At 39.9% G+C, this 14007-nt stretch overlaps 1 long non-coding RNA gene across 11 annotated transcripts in view; it reads left to right on the forward strand.

Annotated features, from left to right (window-relative positions):
* The window catches only part of LOC133409531 (uncharacterized), a 56434-nt gene that overhangs the window by 35933 nt on the left and 6494 nt on the right, over positions 1–14007 (forward strand). For all 11 annotated transcript variants that reach the window (XR_009769422.1, XR_009769421.1, XR_009769425.1 and 8 more), the window contains 2 exons: positions 4424–4625; positions 13551–13632. This is a non-coding gene — a long non-coding RNA (uncharacterized LOC133409531). The remainder of the gene's footprint in view (positions 1–4423; positions 4626–13550; positions 13633–14007) is intronic.

Raw genomic sequence — 14007 nt, forward strand, 5'->3', positions numbered from 1 at the left:
AATTTTGACAATCAAATTTGACCGATTTTCCACGTGTACCTCCCACTTCCACGTTTCTTGACGGATTCAAACCATTCCAACTTCCAACTGTTCAGCCCATTCAGGACAATATGAAAATATTCCCACGACAAAAATTCCCCATTAAAAAATAAAATAAAATAAATAAATAAATAAATAAATCAAAAATATGTATTATTTTTTTTCCTGCACCGACTTGACAGAGATGATGCTAAAAACCTTAATACCATCCTGGCACTGACTGCAATCAACACCGTTCCGTTCCGTTGCCATTGGAAACGTAAGAATCCGGGTTACCGTATTTCCTCAAATAGTGGCCCCCCACGCCAATAGATACGATGATTTCACTCGTTCAAAAAAATGCCTTACCCCAAATAGCCACCTCTTTTTTTGCCTGCGTGACAAATAACAGGTAATAACTGCACTGCAACAAAACAGACGCCTACCCCATCTAGAGTTAAGTAACACACACAAAAAAAAAAAAAAAACCACTCCTGGGAGCAAAGTGCTCCTCGGCGAGTTGGCGGCGTTCCCGCTAGGTGAGCGTGATAAACATCTCGGGTACGTAGGTTAGAAAAAGTGAAATAAGCTCCCGTGGGAAGACTCGTCCTTCGCACCGGCCGCCGGCTGCCGTTCGCCCTTCGACCGTTAAGTAAGTGGTCTGAAAACATGCTCTCATTCGTCAAAGTGGCCCGAAAGTCACTCGGACGACTCATTTATCAACTCAATGACGCACTCGCTGGTGTGTAATTTGTCTTGATGGCTAATGTGATGAGTGGCAGGTTACGTGCAAATGTTATTTAGCGGCAAATGAAATCAACACGACGGGGGCGGTCAGTCATTTATTTTAGTAATAAAAAGAAATGTACAACAAAAAATGACTGGAAATAATTCAATCTCATGTTTGAATTGTATTATTGATCATGATTTATTATTAACCACTTTATGGACAGTGACATTTTAAATGTTACTCTTTAAGGTTATTTTCAATATTTAAAAAAAAAAAAAAGAAATGAATACAATGATAGTTTCCTCAAGGCATGTGAGCGCAGGTCGGTTCACATGATTGACCTTTCTCAAGTTGTTTGTGCCGTCTGGCGAATCCCTACTGCAAGCTGAGCTTATTTCTTTTGAGGCCGTCTTCTTTGCTTGCAGTCTCGCTCAGGCCCTGGAAAAAAACAAAACAAAACAAACAAACAAACGAACCCCAAAAAAACTGATCAGCTGCGACAAGACCCTGCTTTGTTCCTATTCCGTCTGAAGTCCAAACAACACCAGTTAGATCGCGCAGGACAATTTTTTTTCAACCTACAGAGCCTTTCGACCCGCAACACCTCGCAACCTAAACAATCAACATCGATGAATGAACGGACGGAATCGACGAATTAACGCGATGTCGGCGTACGATGTGTAATTACACGCGACTGGACCATGAATTGGAATAACGGACACACGATTAAACGGTACCGGTGCTGCCTCCTCTCACGTTCCCAAAGTAGCCGCGTTAGCAACTCTAAATTGTCCATAGGTGTGAATGACTTTATGCGCCCGCTTCTCTCGTCTAAAGTCATTTCCCCAAAAGAAGATAAACTATTGATGTTGCACTTTCCTAAACAGAAGAGATAAGCTGATGAAATATTTAGTTTTTGATCCTACCATGTTCCGTAATTAGTTTATTTGAGAATGTCCACGCCACCATGTTTCATTTTAAATGTCATTAAAAGTAATCCTGTTGACACAAAAGAGAAGCACGTCGATGTTTTGAATTTTCTTCATTTACTGTCCTCAAAGCGAAATGAACCATCGCCTTAAAATCAAGGTACAGTACGTACTGAACTGCAGTTTTAGTTATACTCCTAATAGAAGAGTGTATATAAAATAAAAAGTGTTGTTCCTCTTCTATCGACGCGCAACAAGATCGCAGACAAAAACGTCTCTACTGCAATCCAGCTCTATATACAGGCGTCCATTTGTAACCCGGAATCCGTCGACTTGGGCGATGCCATTAATCATCCTGCTCTTTAATAAGTCGAGCAAGTGCAGTTGTCAGCCCCGCATTCCTTTTGTCACTTCCGATGCGCAAACTTCATGTTGATATTGAGCGAAATTGACAGAGCTCAAAAAAGGGCTTTCAAGCCAAGTCGCCGGGCACTTGACTTGATGAATTGCCGGGGCGAATAAATCACGTCGGGGACACGGGGCAAGACGCCGGGTCGTGATGGACGACTCGGTGCTTTGTCTTCTTGCGAGATGAAGCGCGTGTACGCCTCCAGCGCATTTGTCCGAAAAACCGCGATGGGTGTTAAAAGCTTGTCGGTAACGGTGTCCGACTTTCCTCCCGCCCGCTATATTTCGTTGGCTGAACCAAGGGTGTAAACTAGAATGGTAGCTTTTTCGATCACTAGTCAGTCGTCAGTCAGATTACGCTACCGTTGACTCTGAATTGTAGTAATGAGAAACTTGGTCTTTAAATTGGAGAGTGATTTTAAATTGGATTGGCAAATTGGTGCGGTAGTCAAGTCCAGCTTTTTTCACCAACTGAAGCAGCAATTTGAAACAAATTAATCCACGCCTTCGTCACATCTCAGATGAATTATTGAAACGCACTTTACTTTGGAGTCAGCCAGTCCCCCCCTCAAACGTCTCCAGTTGGTCACCTCAAACTGGAATCAGTGGTCAGGAATCACTTGTTTATTTATAGTTTATTATAGTTTCATAGTTTATTTTTAATAAACTAATATGATATGACTACGAGATGACTAATATGATTGAAAAATGCATTCATTCATCTTTGATGGTTTGTCATTTGCCAGTGGGATTTCTGTTTGGGGAATTTCATGTAGACGTCTGACTAAAGAATTGGAGATGAACTGCCGCTGTTGCGTGTTGTAACAGGAAGAACAATTTAATCGGTTCAACCCTTGGCAAGGCCGTTTGGCCCGCGATGACACATGCTCATAAGATGAGCATTAGCCCCGCCCACATGCTCTCTCAAGAGACATGACCCTTTTCCCGCCAGAAAAGCAAATAATGCAATTTCCTCCTTCAATTTGTTCCCAAACACACATTAGCGTTGACTGTTGAGCCCTTTTGAGCCCTGTTGCTAACCAAATCAGCTCCTACCAAGGCATGTAAAGGGTCTCTCTATACAATGAGTCTGGTCAAGTAGTGTTACAATAGATCAGGGATGGGCAAGTTCAATGATAGTGGGGGCCACCATTTTTTTGTCAGCGCTACCAGAGGGCCACATGGGACCGCAATGTTTTTATTTGATATGATTTCATTTTTTGGTCGAGGTTTCTCTTACTGCAGCTTTTCACCATTGTGTTATTCCTCTCTCTTCTCGCTGATTTTCATCATGGCGTCACCACTCGTTTTCTCTGACGGAGAAGATCTGGCGCAATAGGAAGCAATGTCCGCCATTGAGTGGTAAATGGTGTTCGTGCATGTAATCTTTTAAAAATGTACCTAGGGGCCATGTTTCCTCTACCACATATTTAACCCCCCCCCCCCCCCCCACACACACACACACACACACAAATATTGAAAAAAAAATCTATATTTTTTGTTCCTAAAATGAATCTAGGGGCCACCCCAAGTGTGCTCGTAGCCCGCATTCACAGACAATTCCTATTGAATAGAAAACGAGAAAACGAGTGTGATCATGTGTCCACAACGTTGTCTACGTCAATATTTATGTTACAGGGAGCTTTGCCACTTATTATTAATCTTATTCCCCCCCCCCCCCCCCCCCCCATCATTTTAAGTAAGTAAATAAATAAATAAACCCCAACAATTCGTGAATAAGTGTGGATAAACTTCCACTAAGCAGTTTTTGTGGTTGGTTACCCCCCCCCCCCCCAAAAAAAGAGAAAAACCCCAAATAACAAAAAAAAAAAAAATGGAAAAAACAAATAATAATAAATCAGCAGACAGGTGAATCTGTGGGTGCCCAACTGCGAGTATGCGGGGGTCCACTGTACTCGTGAAAGGTTAGGGATATTCAGATATTGGATGAAATTGCAGCATGAGCTGAAAATAATCTATAACCTTTACAGGTGAACTTAATTGTACCTCGTCTAACTTTTGACTGTCCAACTTTTGAATATTCTCATTTTTCCTTCTCAGGGCTATGAACGGATCGCAACTGGACTGCTGTTGTGTTCGTCCGTCTTAGAAGCTGTTTGAGTACGAAAAAGTACGAAACAGTTGGACATTCAAAAGCTGAGGCGATGACAAATTAAATTCACCGGTAAAAGTTTAAGTGCACTTTAGCGTTATCCTGAAATTGCCAAACTTTTTGTGTGAGTCAGTGTGTATTCCGACAAGTTGCCGAATTGTCAAATTGTGTCTTAAGCATCTCCAACATGTTCTTTTTTTCCTCTGGTTTCTTTTTGTACTGCAGGATTGCTGAGTCAGCCTCATGACTTCATCGACATCACGGGACGGCGCGAGCGAGGGCGTGACCGCAGGCCCGGGAAGCGCTCTGCAGCTGCCGCTTGGCTTCTTTTTTGGCACCAGCTCACCCTGCCACCCCTCCCCCATGGGCGCTCTTTTCTCCCGTCATAAAAGGAAGGAACAAGCACTCCTGGACATTTTAAGGGGCAGTAAGTGTTTTTTTATTTTATTTTGTACGCATTTAAATATTGCCACATTGCACCAAAAGGCTGTAAAACACCTGCAGGGAGGTTTGATGTTGTGGTTGCGCAGGTGTTGAGGTTTCAGTTGCGCTTCTTTCCGGGCTCGGTGGCGCAACGGCCCCGCACGCTGAGGTCACGGCGGACGGTGCGATGACCGACACGGCAGATGAGCTCAAGTGGACGTTTGATGCGCTTTTTAAAAATAACGTATGAGAGTGAACATCTGCCTCTTCAAGTGCGCACAATACGAGCTTTTGAAAGGCCTTTTATCTTAACAGGAACATCGAAACACAGCTCAATGTGGAGGTCATCGTGACAATGAAATAATGCAAATAATTATGTTGAAATAATTTGAACACTAGTAACCAATTGCAGATAACTCAATATTATTTATGTTAGTTAGTCTGTGGATGGTGAATTTATTCCTTAAACTCTTAATTCTTTCACTGCCAGCGTTCCCACTTAACATGGCTGTTTGACTTCTAAAGCCGTCAACGGCAGTGAATGTTTAATAAAACAATTTTGACAACCACTAATATGATTTTAAATACTTTTTAAACGATCACATTTAACATATGTATTATTTTATTAATATTTCATAATCAATGATTATATATAATTTTTTTATTGTAATTGAATTATAGTTTATAATAATGTCTATAATTCACATACATAATTCTGTAATTTAGTTAAAATAAAACTTGTATACCTATAGATAACGTAAAAACATAATTGTGTAAAATTAAATGAATAAAACATACTTTCTTTTATTCTTTTCCACATATACATAATGTAACGACTGTTTACGGATTATTCAGTACATGTTGTTTATTGAATAATTGAATTGGACATTAATAATAATAAATAATAATACAGAAAAACATTTTATAACATTCAAATGTATATTGCATACATATGGAATGTAAAAAGCATTGAAAAGCTAATTTTATAAAATAAAAAAAATAACTGGGATATTTCTGCTAATCTTTTCAGCTGAAATATAATGTACGCATAATGCAAACAATGTGTAGACTGTATTCAATACAGCTTGCACTTTTGTAATATATTTCATATTGTAAATCTTTCCAGTCTGTATTATTGTTTGAGAGCGTACGATGGTTATGAATGCAATTATTAAACGCCAAACCATTTTTTCCCCCTCACATTTAATTAGTATGTTGATACGGTACAGCTGTTTCGCAACCAGTAGGCAAGGGATGTCATAAAAAAGTGTGTACGCGTGTGTGTGTGTGTGCGCGTGTGTGTGTGCGTGTGTGTGAGAAAGGTGCTGAGTTATATTTGTCTGCCTATAAAGCTCTGCGTGCTTCTCGTTTCGAGGCATTAGCAGAAGTGAGCGAGTGACCGTGTAGGAAATGACTGTTCAAATCTCAAGCTAATTTCAAACTTATTCTATAAGCGTACTATTGCATGCGTTTGTAACGTATAATTTAACCCCCCCCCCCCCCCCCCCCAAAAATGAAAAGAAGACAAATGCAACCAGGTCAAATTGCTGACGCATGTAATGGTCACAAACATCATGCATGAACATGAGGTCTTAAACGAGGTCGAGTACTTTTACAATCAAATTACTTCACGCAGTCACGTTGACGTAGTAGAGGTTGAACCGACGAGTCGCGTTTACTACTTGAAGCTTGGAGTTGACAACTCGCTAATCGCTTGTTTAAAATATTGAGCTGATTGGACAAGATTTGGAAAGGGGACACAGCTGTCTGTGTAAGGTCCCAAAGTTGACAGTTAAGCACAAACCGAGCATAAAGCTGGCCTAAGATGCAACTGCCAACCTTGTGGCATCGTATTCGAAAAGACTTGTGGCTGTAATTGCTGCCAGGAGTGCGTCAACAAAGTCGTGAACAAAAACTGTGAAAACCTACCGTATGGACATACACGCGATTTCTTAGTTTTTTCTGTTTACGGGGGGGTAAAAACAGATACATTCATACATTGTCACCTATTCCAGGGCGCGGACACGTTGGGCAACATCGCCCTCTGCCGTCGACTGAAATTAACATCACAATTGCCCTCGAGAACGTCACGTGACTAAGCCCGGAAATCAGGGTATCGGGCTCCCCGCGCACGCCGCGATAAGTAGCGGAACTACGGTTTGGCCGATATTTTAGCGAGTTTGAGTTCAAACCTCTGCCTCTAGTTTAAAAAAAAAAAAAAAAAAAAAGTCGAAGTCAAGCTAGTCCGCCACGATGATTGTTCATAAGCGACACGGGCGGGCTCTGACTTCCAAATAAAAGAACCAATTACACATTGGACATCAATGCCTTGTTAAGCTTTTATTTTGAAGTTTGCCTCCGCAACTTTCTTGACTGGATGCCGCCCTGGCCGCAGTTTATCTTACCATCATATACTGTATACTACCAAAGTCATGTTCAATTGCTAATTTAATATGCAAAAAATAAAAATGTATTATGCTGTAATTGATTGCTTAATAGCATACGCCGTTAGCTCCTTGGCGTTAGAAGCTAGCAGCTAGTTTAGGTGCAGTCGAAAAGATGTCGCTTTCTTTTGAAACAACTCATTTCGTGCAATTACTCAAAATTGACTAAACACACAAAATTTGAATCGGGACAACAAAAAAAAGCATTGTGCATTTTTTTGTGTAGCGGTTATTGGATGAATTTGGTCAGTGTCGTGTACTTATCTCATACTCTCAAGCTCTGTTAAATCACCTCAAAACAACGTGTGCGCCTTCCTTTCGCCGAGAGAAAACAAATCCTGTCAAAAGTGGGTAACGTGCGAAACGTACAAGGTTGTTTATATTATATTGTTGCCGGGTCAGGAAAGATGTGAAAGTAGAAAGGAAGTTGAAACTAGACGGGCGGAGCGGGTCAAGTTACTGTAACACGACGTTGTGACGACAATGACTCACCGGCGAGATGATGATGAGGAGGATAAGAAAACCAAGAGCGCAGCAACATCATCGCGGCGCGACTCACTCGCGTGTGCTTGCCACCTGCTTGCGCCATCCTAAAACTCCTCTTTCTCTTTCGTTTCCATCCAAATCATGCTTGCGTGAACCATTCCGTCTGAAACGTGTGTTCAGAGCTAATTGTGTGTCCCCAATAAATGACTCAACAGTCACCAGTCGGTAATGGCAAGTCAATGGCCAAGTTGAGGGCTTTCCAGTACACTAAAGTCGGAAAAGCACCCGAAACCAGTTCTGCTTCGCAATATGGAATTTGGTAGGCGTGTCTATCAAGAGTAGACCCTCCGAAAAGTCTTAGGCCATGTTGTCAAACCAACGGTGAGTCAGCCATTTTGCTTTGAAGCAGCCATTTTGGCAATTTCCAGGGAGTCCTTCAAAGAAGAACTCCTGGAAAATTCGGCCCACGAAGCCCGTTTTATTTCGCAACATGGAATTTGGTCGACTGTTCTATAATGAGTAGACCTACGAAAAAGTCTCAAGACGCCATATTGTAAAACCGATAGGAAGTCTACTATTTTGCTTTGAAGCGGTCATTTGGGCAAATTTCTGGGGGTCCTTCAAAGACCAACTTAAATAGTTTGAAAATCCAGCCCCTGAAACTAGTTCGACTCGTTCACATGAAATATGGCGGTCACGTCTATCGCGAGTAGACCCGCCCAAAAAGCCGCGCTCCAAAATTACACAGCAAGTCTGCCTGATGCGCTCCAAGTGCCGTTTTGGGCTCAAGACAAACTTCTCCTGGAAATTTGGAAAATTCAGCCCCCGTAGCCGGTTTCACTAAGCGACATGGAATTTGGTAGACATGTCTGTAATGAGTAGACCTACAAAAAAGTCTCAAGACACCATGTTGTAAAACCAACAGGTCATGTGCCATTTTGCTTAGAAAGAGTCATGTTAGGGACAATTTTAGTATTATTATTATTAATGTTTAGGGGTCGTTCAAAGAGAATCTTTAAGATTTAAAAAAAGTCGACCCCTGAAGCCAGTTGAACGAGGCGACGTGAAATTTGGTCGCAGCATCTATGAGTCGAGCCACAAAAAAAGGCTGTGGTCGAAAAGACACGGGAAATTACACATTCACTTGAATTGTGATCATTAGCATTTGATGGCGACACACTTTCCTGCACAGCGTGCACAAACACACACACGCAAATCATTGAGACAAACAGAAATGGCTTGAGAACGATTTTTTTTTTTTTTTTTTTTTTTTTTTTATGTCAGTGCGCTGGCACAAAATGGCCTACGAGATAAAACTTGGACTTCACTGCCCTCCTTTTCTTTGTTGTGTGTGTGCGCACGTGTGCACTCTGCACCACTGACTGACTGACTGACTGACTGACTGGCGAAAAATATGTCCGGACATGTTTGAGGAGCAACACACTCTCGAATACACGCACACACTTACACACACACACACACACACACACACACACACATGTACTGTATTTCATCACACGCGCACAAAGACACGTTGTCCAATGCGCATCCTCTCATTGTTCAGCCAAAATGTCCTCACAGAGAGAACATGTTCTTGCGGTTAAGGTGTCAAGGGTTGCGCTGCTTAATAATAATGAGAATTATAATGATAATGATCACGATAAATACTACTACTACTACGAATACTTAGTCCCGTTACCACGTTCATAAAATAGTCCGGTAAAATAATTGTCATGAATCCTGTGAGTTTCTCAGGTTTCTTTAAATTTCTATATCAACATAAAGCAAAATAATTCTGCACTCGAAGATAAAAAAAACAAACAAACAAAAAAAAACCTGCAAAACAAATATGGAAACAAATCTCAGCCATTTTTTTGCCAATCAGAAGCCTGGAGGAAGTCCCTTTCGGAAAACACGCTATGACATTAAATATGAATTGTGTTATTTCATTGGACAGCACACTTGAATTTAATAATACTATTTTACCTCCCAAAAAAACAAAATTATAAAAAAGCTTTTCAAGTTTTTTTTTTTTGCCTTAGATTTTTTTATTGAATTTATTATATCCTTGAAAGTGTTTTCGAAAAAGTTATCATTATTATTACTGTTGTCACGAATTGTTTTTAGAAAGTCACATTTTTCAAGGATCCAAAATGGCCTCAGTCGAACATTCCAAAATATGTTGGTTGCCGTGTGTCGTGTCTTGGCGTGGCGCGCCCGTCGTTCAACTCGTGCACTTCGCCAATCGAAAGTGTTTCACAGCTGCATGAAATTACAAGGAGGAAAACGTCCGGCGTCAATAGTGACAAGTGGCTTGTTTTATGTGTTTGTAAAGCTTCTTCGAGTTTCATGAGAAGCGCTATATAAAACCGCTGAATTCTTATCATTATTATGATTATTATTTAGTGAACTGTACATAGGAAAGCAGCGCTCTCATAAGACCAAAGTAACATACGGTTGCTATTCATAGTTTGAGAGTTTCTTAGTTTCCTTTTTGGAGGTTTGAAAAGTGTCACAAGTATTTCCCCGACTGCAAAGTCCCCTTTCGCATTTGCCTTTCGACGCCTCTTGGACATTTTGAATTCTCGATAAAAACAATAGCGACAGTGACTAATTGGGCTTGTATGTTGTTTCGTGTTGGCGATGACGAGAGAGAGACGGACGGTTCTTGAGCTTGAATTTGCTGTGTCATGTTTTTGAAGAGATCTAGTCGGATTGTTGTGCCCCTTATACTTTGTTCTTTGCAAGAAAGAGGAGTAGTTGTGCAGAGCAAACGCACCGAATGCAGCGTGCAAGACATTGTGACCAACTGCTAACAGCTGTTGTCACAATTGCGTCAAACAAGCAACTGTTTACAGTGACTTGAAAAGGAAAATAAAGAAATGACCGCAAGCTGTATACATAAAAATATGATTTTATTGTCACGTGATTATGTTTGCCCCCCCCACCCCAAACTTGGTATGTTTGTTCTATATCGTGAAAAAATAGACTTTCCCTTGAAAAATGTTTAACTCGTTTTTTTTTTTAAATAAAAGTATGTCTAAACTAGAATTCTGCTCTGAAAAAAAAAATATTACTCCATTTGTTTTCTTGTAGTATCACAACTTAAAATTTTTTTTTTTTTTTTAAATCCAAAGAAAATAAAGATGTTTTTTTTTTTTACCTCACTGTCGCCTCCTCAGGGGTAGCGTGGAATTGCAGGTCTCGACAGGCTTCATAATTTAGATTATTCACAAAATAATAATAATCACATGCTGTATTGAAGGAGATAATGAAGAAGATATCGTGCTAGATAACTGCTCAAGACGTCAGTGCAAAAGTTTCATCAAGGTTCGCATCTAAAAAACTGGTTTGCTCTCTTTTTGGGCGCAAGTGGGAATGGCGGGAGGGTACTTTTGGCCAAAACTGGAATTCACCGCACTCTTATCGCCATCACGTCCACATCTGCTCTTTGAAATCGTCTCAGGGTGGAAAGAAAGGCCAGTCGGTCTCGAAGTTTTTAAACCAAGTAGCACCGTAATGACCAACATAAAAATATAGTCGTGAAAATACAGTCCGAAAAAAAAAGAGAGAATGTTGCCTTCAGGTTTATGTGGGAATTTGGACTTTCAACTCGTCAAAACTGCAAGGTCATTCTAAATATATGACTTCATTTTCTTGAAAAAAACTCAAAAAATATTTATTGTTGTTGTTGCAAAAAACAAAACAATTCTTTCATCTCTCTTTTTTTTTTTTTTAAAAGAGTAAAAGAAATCATTGGGGGTGCATCGTAATGGAGCATCTGCTCTTTGAAATGGTCTTTGATGTGTATAGAAGGGGGGGGGGGGGGGGGGGGAACGAGAGCGAGAGCGAGATCTTCCAGGGGGAATGTGTCACGCCGGCCACGCCCGCGCGGCTGGCGACGTCTCTTCTTGTGGGAAGAAGCGAGAAAAACAGAGCGCAGATGAACCTCAGCGACCGCTAAGCCTCACACGCGGCGCGAGCGTTTCACCGCGCTCACAAAACGTTTCCAGTAAGACACACACTGAGGTTTTGGCTCATTTTGACAGCTTGTAAAAACAACTTCACGGGCAACTTGTAATGGAAATAAATCACCTTTTTTTTCTTTTTCTTTACACGTGTTTGTTCAAACCCTATCAGTCACAGAAGCAGAAGGGGAGCGCAGCTTTCACCCCATGAACAAATAATGAACTCGGGATGAGTGAAGTGAAACATTAGTCGTCTATTTATGGACAACATTCGGGATGACTACAAGCGTACAATGGACTGTTCAGACGTCTGATGTCACTTGTGGTGTGGAAAGTACCTGAACATTCGGGATGGCTCATGCACAATTTTATTTATTTAATTTTTTGTTTTTGTTTTTTTGGCACCACATGCTCGAAATATGGACTTTGTTCAGCCTTGCGCCTGCAGCCAGGTGATGACTTCTTATCTCCTAGGAATAAGAACCGCTCAATGTGACGCGTCGCTTTTGTACAGGTTCATGACAACAGACAAGTTGCACTGATAGTGTGGGTTTAACCAATGATTCATGATTGTACATAATTAATATACAATCTCAGATCTGTGTTTAGGTCTTTATGCCTTTATGCTCTTGAGATTGTGACTTTTTCCAAAAAAAAAAAAAAAGAATCCAATTTTGTTTAAACTTCTCTCTATTTTAACTTTTCCCCTTCAAAATTATAAAAAATAAAAACATTTTGACTTTATCCTCACACAATTTCAATTTTTTTTTGAGTAATATACTTTTTAATTAATAACTATTGAAAACAATTTTGACAAAAAATCTTGGAAAAATATTTTTTTTTAATTCTAGAAAAATATTTTCAAATTTTTTTTATTTTCAATACTGATTCCAGACACCTTTAAAAATTGGCAAAAAATATAAAAATCGAAAATATTTTCAGAACTATTGAATAGTTTTTAATTTTAAACTTAGAAACACTTTCTAAAAATAAATTTGGGGAAAGAAAATGAAAAAAGACATTCTGAGACAATTTTTAAAAATTATAAATGTAACTTTTTATGCAGTTTTTTTTAATTTTTTATTTTATTTTTATTTTTTAACACACTAGCATGACTGTTACGTAAGCATGAGTTTTCAAGCCATCGGGGTCTTGCCTCCAAATATACGGATAGCTGTTGTGTGACTTGCTGTGGCTGCCATGGGCATACATGCATGTATCATCCATGTACATTTGGAGACTAGCCCCAAAATCCTTTATATACAGGCTAAAGAGTAATGGTCCTAAAATTGACCCCTGAGGGATTCCTGTTTTACATTTTAGAAAAGATGATTTATTTCTTTATTATTATGAATCCATTGTTCACGTTCCATAAAGTATGATGTAAACTAAGACAGTTTTCTCAGAAAAAAATCAATTTTAAAAGTTTGGACAAAAGAATATCATGATTTACAGTCTACAGGGTGATTGAAAAGTAACTTCCTATTTTAAAATACTTATAATTTATTCATATGTTGTAATATTTTCCTCCAATTTGTTTGTGTATGTTCCGTGATTAAAGGAGCAAGTCTATTCTACCAAACCAACGACTTTGGAAGAAGTTGAAGGGCAAATACGAGAAGTTACGTCTTCCATCCCGCACGAGTTCCTTGTGAAATCAGTTCATGCGGTTCCCAGACGGCTTGAGAAAGTGGTGGCTCATGGCGGCGCCCATATCGAATTTTAAATAAAACTCAATGCAATACACTTTCTTCTCATGTTCATTTCTTGTAAGAATTATAGTTCAGAAATAAATTACTTAAAAATAGGGAGTTACTTTTCAATCATCCTGTAGAAAACGAGCCCCCACCGCGCTTCCCTTGTCTATGTAAGATTAGGTTTTTTCTCATGAGAGATTTGCAGCCGTCTGGCCCGATGATGTTTTTGACTTGTGTACTCCTTTATTTTTTTTTTTTTGCTCAATTTGTCAGTGAGCCTGTTTGAGCTTGTGGCAGCTAAAGTTGCTGACTCATCTTTTCTTGGTCTCCACAGCTGCAGTTGGGTTGAGCAAGGAGAAGGCTGACAGGTGAACGGGAGCCTGGAGGAGAGCGCCGCCCCCCACCACCCTCTTATGGTGTGTGTCATTCATGGGTAATTATATGTTTGGAGTGCGTGCAATGACAATTGTTCATTGTTCATAATTGATTACCATCTGAAAATGTAGAAAGGTATGTGGATTTGTGAGGGTCCATTGTTGGGTTTTGGACTAAAATTAGCAATCAGAGACAGTATTTCTTACTTGTTAAATACATTTACCAAGTAAGATTCATTTTATTCTGCTTATATTTTATATTCATTACCGGCATTTTTTCCCCACGTGCTTCTCCTGGCACAGTTCCGAACTGATTCAAACATTACAACTTCAAATAGTTGAGGTCATCCAGGACACAAATGGAACTATTCATCACATTACTCCAATTCCCACATTTGTACAATAAAATTCCCAAAT

The sequence above is a fragment of the Phycodurus eques genome, chromosome 11 (assembly GCF_024500275.1).
Source record: "Phycodurus eques isolate BA_2022a chromosome 11, UOR_Pequ_1.1, whole genome shotgun sequence".
NCBI classification, from domain to species: domain Eukaryota; kingdom Metazoa; phylum Chordata; class Actinopteri; order Syngnathiformes; family Syngnathidae; genus Phycodurus; species Phycodurus eques.